The 26,155-nt window shown below is 49.7% G+C and overlaps 1 protein-coding gene across 1 annotated transcript in view; it reads right to left on the bottom strand.

The window, feature by feature from the left end:
- ZHX2 (zinc fingers and homeoboxes 2) overlaps window positions 1-26,155 on the bottom strand; it is a 161,750-nt gene that overhangs the window by 64,899 nt on the left and 70,696 nt on the right. The window contains exon 2 of the mRNA XM_055314139.1: window positions 24,520-24,590. The gene's annotated coding sequence lies outside the window, so the exon portion shown is untranslated. The remainder of the gene's footprint in view (window positions 1-24,519; window positions 24,591-26,155) is intronic.

Below are 26,155 nucleotides of genomic sequence, written 5' to 3'. Positions count from 1 at the left end.
ACCATGATCATAACCAGTACCACCTCTCATGATCTAGAAGAAACTTGGTGCCCAGGGCCAAGAGCAGCTGAACAGGCTCCCAAGACACCCAGGGCCTACCAGGTGCCAGGAAACAACGCATGCTGGTTCAGGACGTCACCACTTTTGGAAGATGTTCTCCTATCCTGGGCATTTGGAAGTCCATCATAATCTCAAGTGTTATATTTATCCCCATTTCACAGCCGGGAACACTGAGGCTCAGGGGGGTTAAACAACTTCTCTGAGGTCACACACGTTCTGTCCTAACTCCCAGGCACTGTTCTATCCCTGATGATGTATAATCAAGCTGTTTTGGGTGAGGGGGGGGTGGGCGGAAGATTCAGACATTGATGAACTTGTCCATGCCTAGCACTGTGCTTCGTCCCAGGGAAGGAGCAAGGGCAGCAGAGTGGGCACTGCCTTCAGAGCCACACCAGTGGCTGTCTGACCTTGGCCAAGTGATAATGTCTCTGGGCTTCGGTATTTTGGTCCATAAAACAGTATAACAGCAGCTCCTAGGATCTAAGTTCCTTGTCAGCAGGGAATTTGCCTGTTCATGGCCGGATCCCCAGCATGTTACATAATATTTGGCATGGAGTTGATACTCGATTAAAAGGTTTTTACAGAGCGAATAAACATATGAACCAAAAAAAAATCACTTCATAATGCTTCTGCAGAAATTAAATGAGATACTGTGTGCATGGTGCATAAAATGGAACCGTTAAAAATGCCAATTGCCTTATATTCATGATCTCCCAAGAATCCTAGTATAGAGATCTCTGTCCATTTTATGCAAGAGGAAAACCAGAGAAGAGGGCAGGGAGTAAAAGAATTCTTAGGGGAGAGCTCATCCCTGCTAATAAAAAATGCTGTTATAAAAAAGATTTGGGGCACCTGGGTGGCTCAGTAGGTTAATTGTCTGCCTTCAGCTCAGGTCATGATCCCAGGGTCCTGGGATCGAGCCCCACATCAGGCTCCCTGCTAAACCGGGAGTCTGCTTCTCCCTCTCCCTCTCCCCCTGCTCATGCTTTCTGTCTCTCTCAAATAAATAAATCTTTAAAAAAAAATTCAAAGAATTAAAAAAAAAAAAGAGTCACAGCAAGGAACTGTAGGAAGGTTCTAGAGTCAGTCCAGGGTGAAGAGAAGGGCTGTGGGTCCAGACTGGTGGGCTAATCTGCCTCCCTCCTGGGTCCTCTGCTCCCAGGGGCATCTGTGGACCAGGCAGGAAGGATGGAGTCCCCACCTCTGCATTTGCCATCAACCTCTCCTGTCTGCAGAGAGCCCGGGCCCAGACACTGAGTGCCCAGCTGTGCTCTTGTTGGAGGTGAGAGTGATCCTAATGAACCGCAGGCTGATGAATCGCTGATTGCCGGAGAGAAAATGAAGACTGAGCTGATTGAAACTCTTAATAAAGCCCATTCTTTGGGAAGGGTCTGGCTTGGCAGGTGGGAAGACCAGGGATCTTTCTGGGATCCGATGGGAGATTTTTAAAGATGGTCCTAGGAACTGGTGAGGATGACAGGGAAAGAGAAAGAACAGAAGAAGCGCTCAGGGCAAGCGCCCACAGATTTGCTTCTGAATTCCAATTGTAAAAGGGTTTACAGAAATTGATTGCTTGCTACAACTTGAGCTTCGAAAAGCCAATTATGCTGGAAATAATCCCAGCGGCCACACCCTCTTCCTGTGGGCCGTGCAGCCACGTCTCCTGCAGCGCCTCTGAAGAGAAGCCAGCTCCCCTGCAGCAGGCGTCACCCCCTTGCTGTCCCTTCCTCCGAAAGTGAATTTCTCCACCTAATTTAATTGCAAAAGCCCTTGCCAACGCTCACACCTCCCCTATGATGCGATTACTATTGGCTCGTCAATTTGCCACCACCTGTGTGCTGCCCCCCCCCTTAAGGATGGGGAGCGAGAGGGAGACCAATGCCAACATTAATTGCAATTTCATACAGTTCATTGGTGATGACCCCGTGGAGAGGGACGGGGGAAATCAATTCTAGTGATTGAAAAACAATAGGAGAATTACGAGGCCATGCTGAAATCTTCTGGAATGGGCAGAAAAATGCCTCTCTGGATATTTGGTCCGTGGTCAGTTGAGACTGTTTGTCATTCAGCGTAGCACCATTTGAACATTTCTTGAGGACACGCTGTGCCAGCCACTGTACAGACATGGGAGGAGACAGACCAGGACAAAATCCAGGGCCTCGTGTGAGTTTCTGTCACTGGGTGGAGGAGGCGGGGGTGGGGGGTGGTCTAGATACTCAGACGGAGAAAAAGGAGATGGGGCAAAATTAGGAGAGAGAGTAGTGCCACCTTCTCTTCCACACATGACATCACCTTCTAAAGACGTGACAATGCCAGACGGGGCAGATGGATCTTCGCTTCATGGTGTGGTCCAGAGTGACCTGATCAGAAGCCCTCAGGAAGCTGGGTGGTACAGGACAGCTCATTCTAGCACTTTCCGAAGGAGACAAGCAGTCTGAATGCAGACTGAGGGACTAGAGATGGGTGGCTCTTTGGGGTTGAGTTGCTTCTCCCCATTTAAGGATGGGATGGCTGCTGCCTGGTCCTCACATTCCCTTTTGAAAAAGAGAGTGTCCCTGGAGAATGGGGTGGGGCTCCTGCTGCTGGATGGAGCTTTCTGTACAACCCTGGACAAGAGAAGCTATCCAGGACCACCCAGGGCAGGAGGCTGGCTTCAGATGCAGCTCTCAGGCTGGCCAGGGCCCAAGGGAAACACTGGTGGGCCTGGGTCATGGCCATACCCCATCCCATGATGAGCCCTGGTGGTCAGGCATGGTACAGGGTGGAAACACCGACAGGAAGAGACCCAGACGCAAGGCAGGGGGATGGGAGAAGCTTCATCTGTCTATCCGTATTTCCAGGATTTGATGTTTTTCCTTCTCCTTTCCTTTTATCCACTCACATGCACCAATCACCCTATCCCTCTCCCTTCTCTCTCACACACGCATGCATGCACGTACACACATACACACTCCCACATGTGTGCACATGAGCTCAGCAATGAGATCTGGTTCAGGGACACCTGGGTAGCTCAGTGGTTGAGCGTCTGCCCTCGGCTCAGGGCGTGATCCTGGGGTCCTGGGATCCAGTCCTGCATCGGGCTCCCTGTAGGAAGCCTGTTTCTCCCTCTGCCTATGTCTCTGCCTCTCTCTGTGTGTCTCTTATGAATAAGAATAAGAATAATAAATCTTCGATAGATCTGGTTCAGATTCTGCCTCTGACACTCTGATCCTGGGCCCTTGACTTAACCTCTTTGAGTCTCCATTTTCTTGTCTATACAATGAAGACAAGGATGATAGGAGCTTCCTTCAAGGACAATGGTGGGGAGTAAATGTATAAGGCTCACGTCTTATCTGCTTGGACCTAAGTAATGCTCTCTGAATGAGAGCCATCCTAACTGCTCAGTTCCTCCATTATGTCTTCACCAACAATGATGACAGTGACAACTTTTTATTATGTGTTTGCCTCTTCAGAAGCACTCAGTGTTAGCTATTACGATAATTATAATAATTTTGTTAATTCTGTTATATTGCTTAACATTTAGAAAAGATTAATAGACTAATTTTTAGAGCACTTTTAGGTTTATGGGAAAAAATGTGCAGAAACTCCAGAGTTCCCATAGCATTCCTCTCCCCACTGCGATTTCCTCTCTTATTACCATCTTGCACTGGTGTGGTACACTTGTGACAACTGATGAACTACACGGATACAACCAAACTGATGATTAACCAAAGTTCACAGTTTACATAAGGGTTCACTCTGTGTGTTGTACAGTTAATGGGTTTTGACAAATGTGTGACATGCATCCACCACTCCAGTATCACACAGAATAGTTTCCCTGCCATAACCACCCCCCCGACCCCCCGTGCTCCACCTGGTCATTCCTCTCTCCCTCCCTGCTCACCCCTGGCAACCAGTCATCTTTTTACCATCTCTATAGTTTTATCTTTACTAGAATGTGATGGAGTTGGAATCATATGGTATGCAACCATTTAATTGGCTTCTTTCATTTACCAATCTGAATTTAAGTTTCCTGCAAATCTTTTCTTGGCCTGTAAGGTCATTTCTTTTTCTTTTCTTTTCAAGACGTATTTATTTTAGAGAGAGAGAGAGTGAGTGAGAGAGAGAGAGCACTCACGAGTGGGAGGAGGGGCAGAGGGAGAGAGAGAGAATCCACAAGCAGACTCCCTGCTGAGCCTGGAGACCTAAGCGTAGGGCTCCATCCCAGAACCCTGAGACCATGACCATAGCCCAAACCAAGAGCTGGCCGCCCAACCAACTGAGCCACTCAGGCACCCCAGCTCATTTCTTTTTACAACTGAATAACCCTCCATTGTGTGGATATACCATAGTTTCATGTATCCGTTCACCTACTGAAGGGCATCTTAGCTGTTGCCAACTTTTGGTGTATACTGTGTAACTTTTAATAGCTTGTTTGTGCATTTTAATTGATTTTTTCCCCCAGCTTTTCGGAAACACTGAGCTAAATATACGTATACTCAACTCTCCACTAATGTGGCTAAACACACAGAGCAAGCAACTTCTGTGTCAGGTATAGATACCAGCAGAGTCCACCACGCCACAGGGTCAACATTCCAGGCTATGTGATTTTGGAACAGGTCTGAAAAATCCTATCCCTGCAACACTGTTGGGTGCTCAGGATATAATCAGGATTTCTCAACCTTGGCACAAGTGACTTTTGGGGCCAGCTAACCGCATCATGTGGATGCAGTTAGCACTGTAGGATGCTGAGCAGTGCACTAAGTTTTTTACCTACTAGATGCCAGCAGTGACCCTGCCTCAAATTGGGATGAACAAAAAGTTTCCCCAGACCTTGCCAAATGTCCCTCAGGAGACAAAATTGCTCCTGACTCCTCCCACTGCAGAGAACCACTGTTTTATTTTTATTAAAAAAAATTTTTTTTTAGGGACACTTGGGTGGCTCAGTGGTTGAGAATCTGCCTTCAGCTCAGCGCATGATCCCTAGGTCCTTGGATCGAGTCCTGCAACAGGGTCCTGATCCACAGGGAGCCTGCTTCTCCCTCTGCCTCTGTCTTGCTCATGAATAAATAAAATCTTAAAAAAAATAAAAATAAAAAAAATTTAAAAAAGATTTTATCTATTAGAGAGATTGAGCATAAGCAGGGGGGTGGGGGGTGGTACAGAGGGGCTGAAGGGAGGCAGGCTCCCTGGAGTAAGGAGCCCAGCTTGGGGTCGGATCCCAGGACCCTGGATGATGACCTGAGCCAAAGGCAGACATTTACCCAACTGAGCCACCCAGGTGCCCCAGAACCACTGCTGTAAATATTTTGTTATTATCTGCTGCCATGATGAGAACTTTCAAAGCCACCCCAAACCTCCCACATAAAACCCCACCCTTACAGAGGGGCCTTTTACTGGGCAGCAGGTGGTGCCCTGGCCTCCAGAGGCCTCCCAGCAATTTTGCCCCTTGGTTGTGTTTGCTTTGATCACAACCAAGCACTGCCACTATGTCGATTGGCTTCTGGATGTTTCCTCCAGAGACAACGAAATTCAACATCCTGATGACTTTAAGCTGTCACTGACTTGCCAAATACCACGGAACAAGGGTCGGGCCTGTCTCCTAACTATAATCCAGTGGCTTTCTCATGAGCCAGAAGGGTCTCACCAGAGGAGTCAGGACAGGCAACAATCTGCTCTTGTGCTCACCCCAGTGTCTCCATCAGCAAGTCTATAGGCTCTTCCTCCAAGATACTCCTGGAACCTGGCCGCTTCCCCCAGCTTTGCTTGTCCATCCCTGGTCCCAGCTGTCATCTGCTCTCCCGCTCTGACTTTTGTTCCCCAGTGATCGTGTTTCTGCTTGGCTTCGAGGCAATAGTGAACGAGTCTAAATCCAACCACGTCACTCTGTCTCCTGTGGCTTCCCAGTTTTGTTTCGGGGTTCTGTAGTGTCCCTGCCTCCACCCCCAAGGAGATGTCTTTAAGTGGGAATATGAAGCAGGAGAGGTGGGACGTGGAAGGGTTGGGCAAGACCAAGTGCTGAGCCCTGCAGAGGGACCTCCCTCCATGTGCTGGATTTGCTTGTGCCCCACCCCCACTGCACCCTGGGGTGCCCGCAGCCTGCTCCTGAGTCTACCACTTTTCTCCTGTGAGGGCTAGGCTGTGGCCTGACCTACAACCTACCCTCTACTCAGGGGTGGCTGCAGCTTCTGGGCTCTGGTCCCATCCAATCAGTCCTGAGGACCCTGGTCGCAGAGGGGCCAGCTCGGCCCTGGGCACACGGAGGAGAATCCGTACTGATAGGGAGCCTGACCCCTTTGTGCATGTGAGACAGGAGGCCCGGAGCAGCTCTCCTACCCCGATGGGCTTTTCTGAGACAGCCCTGTCAGGTCTGCTATACCTCCTGTCTTGCAAATGTAAATATATTCCAACACGATTGTTGTATTAGAGGCTGAGTGGGATATACTACGGCTTTTGCACATGCTTGTGCCGGAGTTCATCCACGAGAAACAGCAGCTGAACAGACTGTATCCCGCTGAACCAGACCACACAGAAATACACACAATGCACAGGTGCGTGCACCTCAAATGTGTGCCAGCTACCTCAGTTTACCTCCTGTGTTATGAGCCCCAGCTCCACAGCTGGTGTTCCAGTTCTCGTTGGGTTTTGCCTTCCTTCTACTACCTTACAAGTAACCCACAAGCTGCCACCCGGTTCCTTTAACGAGAATGTCTTACAATTGTTGCAAGAGAGAACGCCTTACAATTGCAGGAGTTGTACATTGCTAGACCATGTGTAATGTGTAAAACTGAGCTACTGCTTTTATTAGGTTATCTTTTTTTCAAATGTGACATGACAAAGTTTTCTGAGTGTTGCGTCCCTAACCTCATTTCCCCTGCAATTAAGCCTCAGGATTTTTACTGTGCAGTGTTGCATAATGTGGTGGATTTGGGAAACATTATGTGGCATGACAGTAGGGCTGACTACATTCCACATTGCCACTCTGAAGACATCCCGTGTATCAGAGCAACGGGCTGGAGTTCCTCGCGAAGCGGTCATCTGGACCATCCTAAGCATTGTTTTGTTTTACTTCCCCTTGCCCTTGTTTTTGTTGCTGCCCGGGATTGCACATCTGTTCCCATCCCCTCATCAAGAATTAGCAAACTTTGTCTCAGCCTCTGTTCTAGGGAACCCAGGCTAGGATACAACATTGCACACTGAGGGAACAGCAAGTGCAAAAGGTAGAAGCAGGCTTGGTGTCCCTGGGAACAGGAAGAAAGCCAGTGAGCACGGCTGATGCTCTGTGGAGGGGAGGGTACAGGCTTGATGGGCAGAAAAGGCGGGATCTTTTATTTAGGATTTGATCAGACAGGGAAAGGAGTTTGGACATCAGCTGAATTGCATCGAGAAGCTACTAGATGGTTATAATCGTTGGGAGTGGCAGGGTTTGGTGTGTATATTAAAAAGGTAACCCTGGCTGAGGTACGAAGGATGGATCGTAAGCAGCAGAACTGTAATTGGTTGGTTGGTTGGTTGGTTGGTTGGTTGGTTGGTTGGTTGGTTGGGGACCTCGTAGGTCCAGGTGGGAGATGGGGTGAGAGAAGTAGGGCTCAGAGGTAGCAGGGATCCCAGTTGCTCCTGTGGTCTTGGGAAGAAAGGCAGCAATACCAGGGGACCCAAGGTCTGGTTTTGTGCATTTCATTACTTTGCAATTTGGGGCAGGTCATTCTTTAGCGAAAGGAAGAAAAAACATTTAAAAAATTAATGGAGATTCTTGAGGGTGGAGGCAAAGTTGCAAAAGTGCAAAGCTCATCTGCTGGCTTTGGAATTAAAAATAAAGACAGGGGTGTGTGGGTGTGGGTGTTTGACAAATTATGCAAGGAAAGGCGGTTGCTTCCATTCATCCCTTTCAGGGAACAATAACCACAACATGATAAGCCGCAGTGCAAAGCTTGTCTCTGTCTGAAACGTGGCCAAAGAAAGGAAAGATTAATCACACAGGGAAGGCTGATATCTCTGGGGCAGATTAAGACAACAAGCTAGCAATTTTGAGTCTGATTAGAAACAGCTAAAATCAGAACTTCCAGTTAAGGACTATACTTTACACAGCCCTCTTTTTTGAGGGGGGGGGCGCGCAGGGGAGTAGGGAGGGAGATTGATTTAGGTTAATTAAACCTAGTGCTTAATTAGGTGTGCTCAGATACAAACTATAACCTTTTTGCATGGTTAATGCAAACCTGGGTTCACAGCTCTGTGAAATTTCCGGGCTGCAAGTTTTGAGGAGACGGGGAGGTTTCCATCGGCTACATGAATACAGGCATTTTTCTAATAGTGAGAGTTATGGAATGGTAGGATGGGTAACTGATTTAGTGACGGGACAGATTCCTCTGCTCAGGAGAGCCAGGAAGACTGGAATAACAGAGGGCCTAGATTTGGGGGTCAGAGAAGATGGGTTCTCATTCTTGGGGCCTCTCAGCAGGGAGACCCTGGCACATCATCTGTCCTCACAGACTTCTCAATATTATCTTCTTCTTTTTTTTTTTTTAAAGACTTAATCATTTATTTGAGAGAGAGAGAATACAAGCAGGGAGGAGGGGCAGAGGGAGGGGGAGAAGCAAGCTCCCCTCTGAGCAGGGAGCCCGATGAAGGACACGATTCCAGGACCCCGGGATCATGACCTGAGCCAAAGGCAGACACTTAACCGACTGAGCCATCCAGGCACCCTGCTCCTTGATATTTTCATCAAGAGGGATTCCCTTCATGACTCTACCTCATGCCCCATAAGTTCTCGTCCACAAGCTACACTTATCAGGCCCTACTTTATTTCCATTTATGATTAATAAAAAATGCACACAGTAATGGCAATAGGAACACTTAGCATGTGCTTGGTCTGTTCATTCCAGGTACTGCAGGAAGCACCTGACGCGGATGAACTGCCTGATTCCCTTACCATTCCTAAGAGGTAAGCACTATTGTCCCCACTGTACAGAGAAGCAAACAGAGGCACAGAGAAATAAAGTAACCTCCCCAAGGTCACACAGATCAGCAAATGATAAAACAGAAATCTGGACCTGAGATTCTGATGGAACACAAGGAAACAGTTTTAGTTTGTGTTGTGGCCTTGATCTCTTTTGTGTCCCCTAAGAGCTGGCAGCCAAAATGTCACTGCTCCAGCCTTTTCTAAAAATTTCAAGATTTTTACTTGAGAGAGAGATCAAGCAGGTGAGAGAGGGTGAGCATAAGCGCTGGGGATGGATATTGGCAGAGGGAGAAGCAGACTCCCCGTTGAACAGAGAGCCCCACATAGGGCTCAATCCCAGGACCCTCAGATCATGATCTGAGCTGAAGGCACTTAACTGAGCCACCTAGGTGCCCCTGTTTTTTTTGTTGTTGTTGTTTGTTTTTTTTTTTGTTTTTTTTTTTATTATTGTAAAACAGATACTCATCCCTGCTTTAACCTCCCTCTAGGACTTAAAAGGCTCTGATGTTGAGATGCTTAGAAAGATTTACAGACACCTGGTGCATAAGGAGAAGGGTGGAGAGGCCTGTGTGCTCAAGCTGGCTCCTGTTAGCAATGCTCACGTGCCCAGCAAATGAACTGCTGGTGATAATGCACTTGAATCAGAGGAATTTGGTCACGCAGGTCATTTGGTGTTAATCAAGTGTTAGGACTTACAGAGATGAGGCCACTGCCTTTTGAGTCATTGGGCTCAGTGAAATCAAACTTTGGCAGGATTTTTTTCTCCCTGTCGTTTTTTGGGATGTGAACTCAGAGGTTCCCTAACATGATGTTCCTATGGTCAGAAGGGGCCTGATGCTTGGGCAGCATCTGCTTTAGATGCTTTTTAGAGTGGTGGCAGGGTTTTACCTTTACTTCTGTTGTGTGTTCTCCCCCTTGTGCTTCTCAATCTGAAGCTTCCAGGTGGACAATGACAGCTTGTATTTATGGTGTCCCTGCTGAATCTTTACATGGGAAGCAGAAGTGCACATTCTCTGGAGGCAGACAGCCTATGACCTCACCCCAGCTCCCCTGTCGTGGGACCTCTGGCAGGTCACTGTCACTGAACCTTAGCTGCCTAGCTATAACAATGGGGTAAGAATAGTACTTCCCTTAAAAGTGGTTTTGAGGGTTAAATGAGAGTGCTAGGAACATTTCCAACTCAAGAATCTTGGTCATTATTTTTAAACTCATTTATGAAGATTCTCTCCAGAGGCACAGGTGACATATCCAAGGCCACATGTATGCAGGAGACAGAATCGGGATTTGAACACAGTCCCTATGGCTAAGTTGGAGATCAATGATGGAAGAAAGGGAGGGAGAGAGGGAGGGAAAGAGGAAAGGAGGGGGAAGGAGGGGGAAGGGGAAGGAGGCAGACGGAGAGCGAGCGAGCTGTGTTCTATACATGGCTTTGCCACTCTGAGAAAGTCACTTCAACTCTCTGGGCCTCAGTTTCCTCATCTGTGAGGTGAGAATAATGCTAGTCCTTATTGTTATGACAAGTATCAAGTATAACATAAACTCAAGGTATTGGGCTACTATTAAAAAAAATGACAGGGAATAAAAAAGAATTCCTTAGATAGACTTTCATTTCATTTGACCTGTATTTCTAGACAGTCTTTAGGGCAAACCTGGGGTACCAAGTTCTGCCAGGAGGCACATGGCTAACCTGGAGTTCCCAGGGCTGTACTGTCCCTGCTGTGCAGGGAAGCAGCTTAGGACAAGCAATACGTCCAAGGCAAGTCCTCCCGGGAGTACACCAGGTCCCCCTTCCTCTAGTGATGGGTTCTACTTGTCACTGCAGACACCTTGGGTCAGGGATCAGCTATGATGTTGAAGGTACAGATGATGACTTAAATGTCATATGTTGAGGACTCGCTCTGAGGTCAAGGTTACCTTGTAGCTCCTGGACCAGAAGAAATGATGTGACTATTTCAAGTTTGTCTTTGAAGATTCCTCCTCCCAGATGGCTTGATACTCTCATCTGGTGGACTTCAGGAAGCATGTTATTGGTTGCAAGGAGAGTGCTGATTCTGTATCCCTCCCTGAATCCATCCAGACACTTTGACATGGAACCCTGTTGAGCCTCCCACTGTGACTATTTTGTGATGTATTTTGGCCAATTGGATGTCTGTAAGCAGACAGACTGACAGCCAAGGCTTGCAAAAGTGCTGGCACCTTTCAGCTTGCACCCTCGCTCCTCGGCCACTACCATGAGAATATGCCTGGGCAAGACTACTGCAGGGTTAACCATGTGTGGAGCTTTATCAACTCACCCCTCATTCCAGCTGAGGTCACCTTAGGTCCGCCAACCCCAAAGATCCGGGTAAACCCAGCATGATCAGCAGAGCCACCTCACCTTTAGCTAACCTCAGGCTCATGAGTGGACCCAGCCCACAAAGGCTAAATCCTGTAGATTATGAGCTAAGTAAGTGCCTCTTGTTCACTAATGAGGTTGGTGGTTGGTTGTTATGAAGCACTATTGCGGCAATAAATACCTGGTACACACACATATGTACACATTGAAATATATAGCGCACTATGGCTTTGGTTCTAATTTGCTACATAATCTAAACGTTCCTTTCTCTGCTTTTGGACATACTGGTGCAAAAAGTTTCCATTTTCCATATACACGCCCACTTAATGTAGACAACTGTCACATTTCCCCAGTGAAATCCTGATACAAGAACATGGAAAATCCTAAATGCTTTTCTCTCCTCCTTATGTCTCATAAATAAGAAGCCAGTGTATATTTTAAATAGATAGGTCCTATTTGTTTAGGAGAAGCTCCCATTCAATGCCAAGGATCTGCCCTTTGGATAGGCAACCAGACTGTGGTTCTCCCCCAAATGTACCTTCTCTAAGCCCCTCAGGGTCCTCCTACTTAGAATTGCTCCTCTGCCTTCACATCCCATCCTCTAATTGTGAAGAGGCATGAGCGTTCAAGGCACCTACAGCCACTGACCCCAGATGGCCAGCCCAGGAGCCGAGGGCGAGGCACCTGGACCTCCCCAGAGCCCCTCGTGTGCTTCTCTCCCTGCTGCACTTTGCCTTTTGCTAGGTGGCAAATGCAGACAAACCATGTTCCGATCCCCCCTTACTAGTAGCCTCACAACTTCAGGCAAGTTCCCCAGCCCCTGTGAGCCTCAGCCTCCTGGTCTGCGCGGCGAAGATAATGAGCGTATCTATCTCACAGGACTGCCGTGAGGATTAAATGAGATAGTAGAGCGCCAGCACTCAGCATTGTGCAAGGCACAGTAAGCCCTTGATAGATGTGAGCTATTATTATAATTGTATGCATGGTGCCATGGGAACCTGAAATCCTAGCTAGCAGTTATTTAATACTTACCATGTGCCTACTGTTTTGAGTATTTTAAGAACTGTTTTAGTGCTTTTTATACGTTTATTTCATTTTTTAAACCTCATGACAACAGGTTGTCATATAGGTAGTGTTATCTTCAGGTTACGGATGGAAAAACAGAGGCACAGAGAAGTTAAGTAACCTACCTGAGAGCACACAGCTAACAGATCACCGTGATAGCACTCTCCACTCTCCCTACTTTATTATCGTTATTCACCCATCCTTCCCGCCGGGGCGGTGGGGGGGGGGTGGCTGGAATGTGTAATTAATTTGTGGCTTCTCAGTGCTTAGCCCATGGCAGACCATCATACTAGTGGAGGTTGCCACCAAATGTTCCACGTCCCCCCTGGTCTTTTCTCTTTCGGCATTGACCCCTTGAGGGCACAGGACTGGGTCTCCTGATCCCTGCACCTGCTCCTTACTGAATCGACCGGGTGGGACCAGATGGTGCCTTGAAGAGGAAACGAGCTCCTTCTCACAGTGGCACACACATGCTCCGGGCTCTCCACACGCCGTCTCACAATCCAGCTGGATTCAAGACACAGGAAGCAAACAAGGCTTTCAGCAGCCTCAGGCGAGCAGGGGTGAAATTAGTAGATTGGTGTACAAAGAAGCGTTTAATAATGCTATCACGCTACCCGTCCTCACGGAGCCGTTGTGACATTCTGCATTAAAGAAGTGACAACTCTCAATTGCTGCACGTAAAGGAGGCCTGGCATCACGTTGGCTCCCAGCCCCCCCAGAACACTTGCATTTTCTGGCGACGGATGGCATGCATACAGGGATCGGGGGAAACTGATGGCTTCGTACAAAAATGTCCTTGTAGACCCCTCCAAGCCCTTTGTAGTGTGGTTGCTCTTCTGCTCGCCTGTCAGGAGCGTCGTTTTCATTAAATATTGAGGAGCTGTTTGTTGAAATCCTGTCGTCATGGTAACCGGGTGGGGGGGAGGGGTGCTGACATAGTCTGGTGCTGCCCAAATTATTGCATATTAATCGGGTGCGTGGTGCTATTTAATGAGTTTCCTTGTGTGCCTCCCCATAACAAGGAATGTAGAGGACCCAGGGCCTTGGGGTTTCCCCCTGCTGTCACTGCTAAAGACTTGTTTGCTCACCGGTTCCTGGTGCTGTGCTGTTTGCTGGATAGATGGACAGACGGACGAACGGATGAATGGACGGATGGATGGATGGAGAGATGGATGAATGCCAGGAACAAAATTGTACATGTTCTCGGTACAGCTGTTTCTGATCACTCTCCCATTTTATAGTGGGAAGGAATTTGGCCAGAGAGATAGGGAAAGTCAGGGAGGTCAAGAAAATAAATGGGGGGCAAGCATGGCCAATGGTTCCCTTGCCCAAAAATAGAACAAATGGCCAGAACTTGGAGACAAAGCCGATGAGCACAGATGAGCCGATGAGCGTAGGCCTGCCTAGCTGGGTTCAAATCCTCGCTCCGTGTTCTCCCACCATGTCACTCAGGAAGGAGTGGCCTGCCCTCCCTCCCCACGTGTCAGAGGGGTCAGAACTGTGTTTACTCCCTGGGCTGGTGAGGGGAGGCCTGATGATGTTCTCAGCACAGTGCTCGCCCAGAGTAAGTGCCCAATCACAGAGTGACCGCCACCCCTGCATTGGTGCCCCTGCCAGTAGGAAAAGCCCCAAGAGAGGCCCCACGGTGCTTTCCTGGTCTAAAAGGTCTAGTTGGGCCCTGACCATCCAAGGCAGGATCCAAACCCAGGTCCCATTGACTCTACTGTCATGCCATGTTCTCTCTGAGGTCGGCAAACCTTTTCTGGAAAGGGCCAGATAGTCAATATTTTAGGCTTGGTGGGTCACATGCAGTCTCTGTTGCATATATATATATATATATATATATATATATATATATATATAAAATCCTTTAAAAATATAAAACCATTCTTAGCTCACAGGCTGCTCAGAGATAGGCATAGTTGGCTGATCCTTGCCATGCTGTCTTATGAGGAAACAGGAAAAATAAGGAAAGCACAGTGAAAGGAGATGTCTACATGGCTTCTCTCACTAAAAGCAGGTTGAAGCTACACTTAAAAAAGGAAAACTTGGGCCGGGGAGTTTGTTTTATTTTAAAAATAAAAGCCTTGGTGATTCCTTGGAGTCTTGCAATGCTCATTCTATAGTTTACGAAAGGAGGCATAGAAAAGGAGGGTGACCTGGCCAAGATCACCCCCGCTAGGAAAGCACAGAGCCGGCACATAAACCCCGGGGTCTGGCGCCAGAGAACTTTGCCACCACCCCATCCATGTACCTCCACCATGTCGAAAATAACCTCTGTTTTCTATTTTTCCGAGGCTCCGGAAATCCTCCACTGGCTGACCTGGTAAACAGCCAGACTCTGGGGTCTGGCAGATGTGTGATCTGGCCTCAACTCTACTGTTACTGAGTCTGTGACCTTGGAAAAGATTAACTTTTTTTGGTCTTCAGTGTTCTTGATGGTAAAATGGGGGATATATTTGCTGTGCCCTCCGTTTGAGTGGTTATGAGGTTAGCAAATAGCCTTGGATGTGGCAAGTGCTGGCTAGATGTCACAATAGTTATGACGATGACTGTGGTGGGCAGAGACATAGTTCCCTTACCCTCAGATGCTCAGGCCCCAATCCTCAGAACCTGTAAATGTGTTCCCTTAAATGGCAAAGAGGAATTAAGGCTGCAGATGGAATTAAGGTTGCTAATCAGCTGGCCTTAAAATAAAGAGAATATCTTGGATTATCTGGGTAGGCACCATGGAATCACAAGAGTCCTTAGAGATTGAAGCCGGGCAGAAGAGTCAGCTTCAGAGTGATGCAGCAGGCGGGAAACTCAACTGGCCACTGCTGGCTTTGAAGATGGAAGAGGCTATAAACTAAGGAATTAGGGAAGCTTCTAGAAGATGGAAAAGGCAAGCCATGGATCCCCACTGCCCCCACGCCCAGCCCAGAGCCTCCAGAAAGGAACGTATCTTGTTGACACCCTGATTTTAGCTCAATGAGACCTATTTCAGAATTCTGACTTCCACAACTATTAAGTTTGTGAGGCTTCAGGCAAGGAGTAGTTTGTGACAACAGCAAAAGGAAAAGGAGAACTGATACACTGCCATAGAAAGGAGAAGCCTCATCAGCACGGAGCTCCGCCTGAAGCAAAGACAGCAGCAAAGACAGCATCCTGCACAGGCTGGAGGGTGACGGGCCTTTTCTGGATGCTCACTGATGCTGCTCAACCAGCAAACCTGGGCTCAGGCCTGTGACCTGCCCCATCCCCACCCCCCAGGGCATTTGCTGGGATGGCCACCAAAGCAAAGCCCTCTTTCTGTGGGGGTTGATGAGAGAGGCTGCTGGATCTTTGGGGGAGACTTGCCTGAGCAAAGCCCACACAGAAGAAATCTGAGTCTCGAGATGGAGAGAAGCGATGCCTGCTGACATTGTTTAGATCTTGCTGGGCTCAAAGCCAGGCCAGCTCAGACTTTTCAATTACATGAACTGCTTTTTTGTCTTATACTTCCGTCAATTTGAATTAGATCTCCAGCTTGCAACCAAAATTCTGACTAATATAATCAAATATTCACTTAAGTACTGTTACCTACTAGTTTCAGCTGTTACCATTTCCTTGGCCAATAAACTTTGGGCCCTGAAATACCACAGAACAGGGTTTAGGGTAGGCCACTAGGGCAAGGTGTTGGATGGATGGTAGGGGATGGTGGGATGCCGTCTCTCCCGTTCCTCAGATACACTGAATCTGCTCCTGGAGTAGGAGCAAAAGAAGCAAGTGGAAAGAGCACAGAACCCCTCACACACTGCTCTTTGGGGGTATGGTTTGAACTTGCACCTGCATCTGTGCAGATGAGCACAGCCTATGCCTCTAATGGGCTCTTCATGTCCCATCCAGCAGGGCCGAGCACACTGCACACCAGTGGCACCTGGGACAGCTGTAGCTTGGTTTCCTGACTGACCTGTTTCTTCTGGTCTGGCCTCTTAAATGCTGTTAGTGTCTAAAGGTTCTGTCCTCTGCTCCGAGCTGTCCCTGCGAGAGAGTGCAATCATCCCATGGCCTTGCCTTGCTCCTCCATCAGCCACCCATCTTCATTCCTCCCCTGGTCGGCCTAGGAGATGTGGCACGTGCCCTTCGGTAGTGGTGACAATGGCCCACGTTGATTTTTTACAGGACAGTGAGGGTGGGGTGGGGGCTACGGCACAGGGAGGGTGATGCAGTTTGAAAAGGACCCAGCTGATGGTCATCTCTTCCTCCTCCCCAGGACTCCCCCCATCCAGTTGGCAACCACTGACCTATATATGGATGACTCATGAATTAATCCATCCTGTCCTGAAATTGCTTCTGTCCATGTTGGACATTTCCACTAGGAGGATGACACAAGTGCTAGTACTGTATTAATAGCAAGGCCATTGCTAATGGGATGCAAGGTTGCTCTTACCGAGTACTCCCTCTGTGCCAGGCATAGCTCCTAACGCTACATGTACTGACCCCTACGGCCCTCTTAGGTGGCTAATAACTGCAGAATCCCCATTATAGAGATGACGACACTGAGGCTCTGGAAGTGGAAATGACCCCCGTAGGGTCACACAGCTAGTAAGTGGCTGAATCAGGATTTGGACTCCTGAGACCACCTGCTTAACCCCTGCTCTACGCTGCCTCCCAGTCCCTGGGTGTCCCCTGAGTGTGTCAAATAAGACCTGCCCAGGGCCTTCTGTACCACTGGCACATTTTCCCTATCTGCTCATGACCATGCCCAGCAGGATCGCTCTCAGATTCCTATGCCAGGAAGTCATGGCTCCCTCTTGACTCCCCTGTTCTCGCTTTCTGTGTTCAAGGCCAGTTAATGCTTTCTCTGAATTGGCACCCTGGGGGCAACTCCCTGAGCTCCAGCCCTGCTGGGACAGCCCTCCCTCTGGGTTTACAGGGCTATGTCCTCTCCACAGCCAGCCCTCCTCTGCTGCCTCCTGACTGCCTCCCTCAGCCCATCTGTCCCTGTGTCTGTCCTGCCTTTGATCGGTCTTACCCACGGCCCACCCTCTGTACTGTGACCATGTCACATTTCTAAACCAGAGACCGCCTCATGTCACCTGCTTGGTGTAAAACTTCTGAAAGCTGCTTACTGTTTCCCACAGGTAGTCCAATCCTGCGCATGGCCTGTGAGGCTCTCTGGGCTTTGACTCATCCGAGCTTGCCCATCTCAACTGCCATCCCTGCTCCAGCAACACCGGACTTCTGGCATCTTCCCAACGTCTCAGACTTCCTCTGCGTCTGCACCTCTGTGCTTGCTTCCCCTGCTTCCCTACCTGCAGAAATTCTTCCCCTCCCTCAGGCTCTAGGTGAAAGCCGCCTGCAAACCCACAGGCAGAATGAAGGACTTTGTGTCCGTGGGTAGGAAGCTTATAGCTTTGGTGTCAATCAGGCGATCACATGACACACTGACTTCTGTATTTATTTACTTACTGCTTTTGATTTACTAACACTGTGCGGGTCCCTGTTCTAAGAACATTCCATAACTACCCTGTGAGATGGCCCATTTTACAGATAAAGAAATTGATGTGCGGAGAAGTTAAATAACTTGGGGATCCCTGGGTGGCGCAGCGGTTTGGCGCCTGCCTTTGGCTCAGGGCGCGATACTGGAGACCCGGGATCGAATCCCATATCGGGCTCCCGGTACATGGAGCCTGCTTCTCCCTCTGCCTATGTGTCTGCCTCTCTCTCTCTCTCTCTCTGTGACTATCATAAATAAATAAATTAAAAAAAAATTTTTTTTTAAAAATATTTAAAAAAAAAAAAAGAAGTTAAATAACTTGGCTAAGATCAGGGACAGGCAAAGGTAGAGCCGGGATCCCAACCAAGCCCATCTAGCTCCAGAGTGCACAGTCTTAATGACCCTGCAGTACCACCTCACACTAGGTGCTGGGATGGTAAAGTCCATGGGAATCCAGAGAGGGCACAAGGGCCTGAGAGGAAGCTGCAGGACATGCTGAGGGGACAGCCCTGGCTGCCCGGCGCCTCCAGGTAACAGCTTGTCAGGCATGCCTATGCTGGCCATGCCCTACGACCTCAAGGCCTCCCCCACACCACAGAACTCTCAGCCCCATTCTTGGGAGCAACGGGATGAGGCTGGAGCAGGATGAGAGGAGGGACCCACAGCAGGGTCATCACACAGGGAGTGGAGGCTCAGGGGGAAGAATGAGAAAGAGAGAGTGAGGGACTTTCTCCTCTTCCCCTGCCCATGGGGCACTGGGCTGGCTGCTGGCCAGGTCTTCTCTTGGGGTGGAGCAGATGAAGCTCCTCAGGCAGGGGAGCAGGCCAGGGGCTGCACAGCTGCTCTGCTCCAGGCCTCAGGAGAGAGGCCAGAAGAGAAGCATGAGGTGGTTCAGGCCAGGGCCAGAGAAGATGGGGCAAAAGCTCCAGGAGGCCAGGATAAAGGGTGTGCACTTGTCTGTTGTCTCCTTAGAACCTCTGCTCTCGGCCAACAGCCCAGAAGTCCTAACAAACTCTCCCGGGCTTCCCAGGCCCCTTCCCATGGCTCTTGGCTTCTGTGACCAGGAGTGTTGCCTCTCTAGCTGTGGGGGGTCCTCTCTCTGCCTCATGTAGATTTTTGGGCTTGATTTTTTTTCCTAAAGTGAGAATTTCTTCTTTCTCCTAAATATTCTCAGGGATTAAGCCTGAAACTGGAATTCCATTTCAAATTTTGTACCCATTTTTAACAAGTAGATCCCCTCCTTTGGCATGCTTCTGTTCAAATTCACTTGGTATCAGTTTGACATTTGAGCACTTTTGCTGTCCTGACTCTCCCTAGAGTAGGAGTGGCATTTGGGTGCTGACACTTGCTGAGCTAAAGGGCAGATGTGCACATGGTCCAGTCACCATGTGGTTCAGCATCCTCTAGAGAGACCCAAACCAAAGCCTTCATGCACATGCCTGCCAGGACCCTGGGACCATCAGCTACTCTCCCCAGAGGACCAAGAGTAACACAAGTTGAAGCTTTAAGTGGACCTTTCCCATTGAAAAATCATTGAGAATAAAAAGGAAGAGCCTCTGAGAAACCAACAGGAGTCATTTGAAAAGTATGATGCTATTTTAAAAAAATCTATCTGTAACAGCATTTTCTCGAACATATTGTAAGAAGAAAGCTATGCTTTCAGGGGGACTATAGATAGGAGGTGGTACGGGGGAGAAGAAATAGCATTTTTGACCATCTTTTGTGAGCAAGATCGCCGGCAGGGCCTCTTCCACATTTTATTTCATTTACTCTCCCAAATAGCCCTGTGGGGTGTATTATTTCCCCATTTTACAGATCAGGAAACTCGGCGAAAATCTAGTTCTGGACTGTTTTGTCTCATCTTGTGCATATAATTCTGCAAAAAACCAGCTTATTCCTAGCTAGTGCAGCCAAGTCTAATTCAAATTCTCTGGCAATTTGAAATAGAAGCCAAGCTGCCCATTGAATGATTTTCTACCTCAAAAATGCCCTGCTTTTATTAGAGTTTCGGTGGTATCCATCCTTAGTGCACAGAGTAAGTGTCCTAGAAGTATAGGTCAGACACCCTCAGCCATACGGTCAGCCCTGCTAAGCACAGATCACTGTGGCCCTTGTACTGGCACCAGTTAACTAGCTGGGAGTTCATTTGATTCCGTTCACTAAAAGGGAACAAAGCTCCTGTGTGCAGTAGACACGCAAAGATGAAGACTTTTTACTTACTTGGGTTGGTTCTAAAGTGGTCCAGATTAATGAGGTTTTGCTGAGCTTTGCCTCTCTGATGCTAAACAAGGCTGCTGATGGAAAACCACGAAGTATGGGGCTATGGTCTTATAAATTGCCTTTGTGCGGGGATGCCCCAAACTGGCACGGATGCTACAAGTCCTCTTCCTTGCCCCCTCAGCCGATAATCCATCATAGCACACTATTTCTTGGATTTTCCTCAGAATCCTTCTCAACACCCTGCACCTGGCAGCCATGAGCAGTTGATCAGAGTCCAGAAGACTTAATCTATTTACCATCCCTGACCTAACTCCGTTACCTCATCTAAATATTGGTGGCACAGAGGCTGAGAGAAGCCAAGGCCTGTGGCTTCTTTCTTTTGAATGCCTCCCCTTTGAAGCTGCCCAGGAAAGCCCCTCATCCCTATTCCCTTCCTATGAAAGGTAGAAGTGAAGTTGGGGTCACTCGGCAAAATGTTAGGCATATTTTAAGATCCCACAGGTCCAGGGGCAGTGCTTCTGTCCTCAATGATTGTGGCTAACACTACAGTCCTACTATCCAGCTAGGACCACAGTGCGACGGGCAGGGGAGGTGAAAGGTAGGCCTCTGAACAAGCTCATTCTACAGTCCAGGTCTACTACTAATGCTGATAAATGTTTCAGGCAAATGCAAGCTTTTAAAAGATAAAAGGAACAGCAAAGAGTTTACGGGAAGGGAAGTAACACTCAAGAAGGGAGTGTGTGCAGGCTCTGAGTGGGAGCTGCTCAGGAGGCTTGGGTCTCACCTACTTATAGGGAGGTTAAAATGAGGGGCTGAATGTTCACGGGAGGGATGGGGGATCTTTTTTCCCTTTAACGTAGAGGAGCTTTGGGAGACGTAGCACATACCTAGTTTTGGTCACTCGACGCATGCATCCTAGCATTTTCTGCAAGTGTACCCCCCCTGAATACCGAATATCATTATACTTTGTGCCCTCTAGCGCCCCTGGTGGAAGAGTCATTCTGTCATTAAAGGCTCTCAGGCACATACTTGGGTCTGGGAAAAAGGAACACAGCGTTTTTATTCTTTAGTTAGGTCTCTGAATTCTTGTAGGCTGACCGCAGCCTCCTCTGTTGCTGACTGCAGGGCATCCTGTTTGGAGTCCCATTCCTTCACGCCTGTGCTAACCTGCCTATGACACCATCACCCTGCCTCTCCACGCACTTGCTCTCCTTGAGGTCCGGGGCTCCCCACATGTGAGTGCGTGACGCACACATGTGCAGTGGGTACTCCTTGACCCATATTGGAGACACTGGGCTCTCTCTGCCAGTGGCACTTGGTCCACACCCAAACAACCTGGAGTGCATCCTGAGGTACCCACCCCGGACAGGGTTACAGAGGTGGCTGCTTGAATGTGTCGGCAGTACGTCCGCATTTGGCCTGCCGGCCTAGTGTAGGCTCCCTGCGTTTCCAGCAATCAAAGCTGCCTAAGTGTCTCTTTTTTTTTTTTTAATTTTTTATTTATTTATGATAGTCACGGGGGGGGGGGGGCAGAGACATAGGCAGAGGGAGAAGCAGGGTCCATGCACCGGGAGCCCGATGTGGGATTCGATCCCGGGTATCCAGGATCGCACCCTGGGCCAAAGGCAGGCGCCAAACCGCTGCGCCACCCAGGGATCCCTGCCTAAGTGTCTCTTATTGGTGTGTACACACACCATCCCACAGGGGCCCTGGCCTCCCTGGCAATGCAGTCTAGATTCTTCTAGGTCTGCTTTCAGGGCCGATATGGGCATTTGTGCAGTGTGAGGCTTGGAGTTAGGCACATGCTAGATCTATCCAGTTCAGACAAGTGCAATTTTTATTTAAAACCTGCTACAAGTCCTGGTGGTGGTTTGTGCAAGTAGTAGATGGTGTCTTGTGCAAAGTGAAGCATGCTTTTGAGAATTGGTCTCCCAGCCCAAGAGGCGACCAGACCTTCTCTGGGAGGGGATGGGGAAGGGGCACTCCCTGGCTGCGAGCTTTGAGACTATGCCACCCAAACTCCGTCTTCAATGATTTTCCATCTGCATCAACAGAATCTCTCTTCTGTACAGTGTTTTTTGAGTTGTTAAGATTATTTCTGCAAGACAAGGCGGCTCGCACTGGTTTTCAGCTCACTGGGGGGACAGGGTGGGTCCTGAGAAGTCAGACCACTTTCCAGGAGGGCCCCCAGCAAGAAATAAATGGCTGAGCGGCCCTCGCCTTTGGACAGGTGCCAGGACCCCAACGGCCCATCAGAGAGAGATAGAGATAGATAGATAGATAGATAGAGAGAGAGAGAGAGAGAGAGCAAGGGAAGAACAGAGCCACCTTCTCAAAGCATCTCTGTTTTAGAGAGTGAGCTCAGGGGTGCAATCGCTTCCCTGTCCCCTCTCCCATCAGTTAAGCCAGGGCTTCTGACTCCCAGCCCCAAGCTCTGTCCTCTGCCTCACGCTGTCCCAATACTGAACATTAATCCAGAGTCATGTCCCATGTGTCGAATAAGAGCACGGCTAATGTTTATTGGGCACTTACTATGTGCTGGCCCAGGGCCAAGCCGCTCAACCGGAGTTAATTAATTCCCTGCATCCTCACAGCCACCTGGTGTGGTAGGTGTTATCACAATCCCATTATTGGTGGAGAAGACTGAAGTATCTAAGGTGAGCAACTTGCCTATGGCCCCACAGCTAGTGGAAGAGCCGAGATTTGAACCCTGACTCCAGGGGCCCGGCTCCTCTTAACGAGACGTCACCTCCTTGGGTGCCTCCTCATCGGTTTCCCTTCCAGTCATTTGACAATCAGTTACTGAGCACCTACTACGTGCCAGGTCCTGTGAATCAAAGACACAGCCCCTGACCTCAAAACCCCACTCCTGCTTAAAGATTTGTCAAGAAAGCATCAAAGCACAAATGAGTTGTTCAGCCCTCCGCTCCCATTCCTTGTCTCCCATCCCCAGCCCAGCCCCCCACAGCACGCAGGACTCAGCTGAATAGACAGCCCATGCACAACAGACTGTCAAACTCAATTCTCATCCATGCTGTCAGTTTCTTAAAGAAAAATCCCGTCTCTGGCCTCCCACGGCACCCTGCCCTCAGGGACCCTTGATAAATATTTAGAGCTGCAGCTGACCCAGGCCCAGGGGAAGAAGACCCAGAGCACAAAGGAGGCCTGGGGGCTCATTACTCAGACCTTCCCATTCACAAGGGGTGTCCCTCCTGTGCAAATTCCCCACTGGGACTGGGGTGTGATTCTTCTCACGCTAGCTTGAGTATGTGGTACTGGTTTTGCCAAAGTGCCCGGATCCCCCTAGGAAGCCACCCTCCCTGTCTCCCACAGCCTGGAGGGTTGGGGAATCCTGCCACAGGGTCCCCCAGGCCTTTCTTTCTGGTCTGTGTGGCCTGGATCAAAGGTCTGGATATCGTGACTAGTTGGTTAAATCTTTTCATGGTCCTGACAGGGGACAGAGCTCCCTAGAGCTTCTAATCAAAACCGCCACCATGCTTGGAGAGTTGCCCAGCCCATCACATACATGAAGTGTTGGGGTCACACCTGTGAGATGTGTGGCTGTCTGACGGTAGCGGTAGCTCGGATACAGAAGAGGCCAATGCACAACAGGTCTTAGGAAGACCCGAGGGTCATCTCATCCAGAAATTTCCAAACAGTTTTATAGCAGAACCCCATCAAATAGGCGGTGCTGGGAGAGTGTGCGCACTCATAAGCTCCCACCTCCAACCCCTTACCCTATTACCCCTGGTGGTTCCAGGTCATCATGGAACAGAGTCTAGAAGATGCTGCCCTAGTCAAAACCGCTCCATCCTTCAACATCGATGCATCTGCAACCTGCACTTGAATTCTTCCAGGGACAGGGAACTCACTACTTCAAGTGAATGCCTATTTCACCTCGGCATACCTCCTTTGCTAGGAATTCCTTAGGTCGAGTCAGTAGCTGCTCACTTTTCTTCAATGACAGCTCTTTAAGTGTGCAAAGGTGGCTTTTTCACGTCTCATAGGTCATCTCCTCAGGGCTATGTGGTTACAAACTGGTGTGAACCAGGTACTGTGAACAGTCCCTCTCTGTTCTAAGAATAGCTCCCTAACCCTGGTTTGAGTTCCCTGGAAACACTTCCCAGCACAGGCCCCCTGGTTGGTTCATCTGAGCTACGGCCATCCGTGTGGAGAAAGGAAGCCCAGGCGCCTAGAGACTCGGTTTGCTCCCAGGGAGGGACTGGCAGGGCTCCAGTGGGTTCCAAGGGACTCACACCTGGATTCTCTGCACCGTGCCGTTTCCAGGTGCATCTGGAGGGAAAGAGATTCCGAGCCGTGCAAGCCAGCTGCCTCCCTGGACAGACTCCAAGTCCGGCCTCCCCACGCCCCCTACTCATCCCCTTTCCCTTGAAATCCAGTGGAGGCCCGGCCTCTGCCCAGCACGCCGTCACTCACCAGACCCGGATTGCTTACATCCTGGGAATCTTGGTACTCTTTGACTCCAAGAGCAGTCAGCGTGTGGAGACCTACAGGGAAGAGAAACTCCGTATTAAAAGCAGGGCAGAGCAAGTGGGTGTCCGACTGTCCTTCCGGGCAGGCCGGAGGCACAGGGGGAGACAGGGATGGAGAGGCCGGATGGGAAAGGATAGGAAATGAAATGGGAAGGTCTAGGGAGGTCGAAGCTGCTCATTAAACGGACCTCAAAGCCCCTGGGCCTTGTGGTGACGCTGAGAAGGGTGGGGGGAGGGGAAAGACCCTCACCCCGGGGGGAGCCAGGCTCGCTGAGAAGCAGGCCTTCCAGGGGAGGGAAGCCAAAAGCAGGATCAGATGGGGCGGGGTGGGAGCTGTCTCCTGCACCTCACTCCGGCTCTCCTTGGGTCTTCGCAGTCCTTCCGAGCAGCAGCCGGCCGTGCGTCCTTCCATTTTGACGAAGGTGAGGGGGGGAAAGCCCTGTGCGCAGGCCTCGAGTCCAAAAAGATACCGCAGTCCTTAAAACAAAAGCCCCAAATGCGTATTTATATCCTGGGAGACTCCTGCCAAGCGAACCCTGTGTGTGCTTTGAAAATTCCTCAGGAGAGCTGTAGCCGGAGGAATAAGGCGTGTGCCGGGCTCAGAGGCTGCGTTCCCAGCATGGCAAGTTGAGGCCTGAGCTCTAGAGGTTTCTGCAGCCGGCGGAGGCCCACCTGCAGCGCACGTGTGCGCGTGGAGCAGCGTGCTGATGAGCCGCGGAGGCCGGGCTCCTGCTCCCCACACCCAGCCTCCTCTACAGCAGAACTTGTTTTCTCTTGTTTCCCTAAGAATCCCGAGGTGAGCAGAGGGTTCTCTCCTCCTCTCTGCCTGTTTGCAAAGGAGAACCTTTTGACTGGAGCGGGGCGGGGAGCAAGCATCTTCCCGGCAATGGTCTCTGCTGACTTTGCTACCACGCACGGGGCACCGTGTCCACTTGCTCTGTTCGCTTGTTCTTCAAAGGGAAGCTCGCATCACCCGGGAGCTCCTTGGGGGAGCAGCAACTCGGGCCCCAGCCAGGCCTCCGGAGCCAGAACCTGCTTCCTAGCAAGCTTCTCAGGTGACTCCTGGGCTCACTTCAGGTCTGCAAAATTCCCCTTCGTAACCTTGGAGGAAACAGCAATACTCATCCATAACCATGAGAGGGAGGAAGGAAGGAGGAAGTCGTCAGAGCCCATCCTCCAGGTGAGGAAAACAGGCTCAAGAAGACAGGACGTGGCTATTGCGCTCTTACTGCTAGCAGGTGGTAGGGCTGGGCCACGCCAGTGTGCCTTTCCACTGCCCCATCTTGGGGGAGCAGAAAGAAGGGGTGAAGAGGTCGGCAGGCCCCAGGGTGGGAGGGATGAGGGAAGGGCAAAGGGCAGGGCTACATGTGGATGACCTCAGGCCCCAGAGCAGGAGGGTCCTGGAGAGCACTCGGGGAGGGAGGCGTTGCACACAGCAGGCTGGTTCCCCCCTCTGCACTTTTGTGAGGGCCCTCGATAATCTTCCAGTTAGAGGTTCTGAGCCTCCTTCCTGCAGGAGAATTCAAGCTTCTGCATTAATCTCAGTGATTAATTTATGCTGATTCCAGGGAATTTGGCTC

This window comes from Nyctereutes procyonoides, unplaced genomic scaffold (genome assembly GCF_905146905.1).
Source record: "Nyctereutes procyonoides isolate TBG_1078 unplaced genomic scaffold, NYPRO_anot_genome, whole genome shotgun sequence".
NCBI lineage: Eukaryota > Metazoa > Chordata > Mammalia > Carnivora > Canidae > Nyctereutes > Nyctereutes procyonoides.
The sequence above is the reverse complement of the archived record's forward strand: the minus strand, read 5'-3'. Positions and strand labels throughout refer to the sequence as shown.